This window comes from Penaeus monodon, chromosome 25, assembly GCF_015228065.2.
Source record: "Penaeus monodon isolate SGIC_2016 chromosome 25, NSTDA_Pmon_1, whole genome shotgun sequence".
NCBI lineage: Eukaryota > Metazoa > Arthropoda > Malacostraca > Decapoda > Penaeidae > Penaeus > Penaeus monodon.
In genome coordinates this window covers 13,044,430-13,044,721 of record NC_051410.1, presented here as the reverse complement: position 1 = coordinate 13,044,721, position 292 = coordinate 13,044,430, and the positions used below count along the sequence as shown (strand labels likewise).

At 38.0% G+C, this 292-nt stretch overlaps 1 protein-coding gene across 1 annotated transcript in view; it reads left to right on the top strand.

The window, feature by feature from the left end:
• Positions 1-292, top strand: part of LOC119589052 (multiple PDZ domain protein-like) — a gene marked incomplete at its 5' end in the record, with an annotated part of 103,178 nt that overhangs the window by 2,502 nt on the left and 100,384 nt on the right.

Sequence of the window (292 nt, the reverse complement as noted above, 5' to 3'; positions counted from 1 at the left end):
TTAACAAGAACGTGAAAGAAACAGGAAAATTATGTCAGTAATAGGACCTCATTTTTATTTTGTATTTTTCCCCCCAACATTCGAGTGGCGGAAACAGACATCATTAGTTTTGATTACACGGCGAGAGACAAATTGTCCCCCGCCACTGAATGTGTCTCAGCTCAAAGTTATGAATGAGAGAGACTGGTTTTGAGGAAAAAAAAAAGACTGTCGATGTGAATGCGCCGCAACTTTTTTCCTGTGTGTGGTTGTGTGTGAGGTTTAATCAAGATTTTTTTTTCTTTTTTTTAGG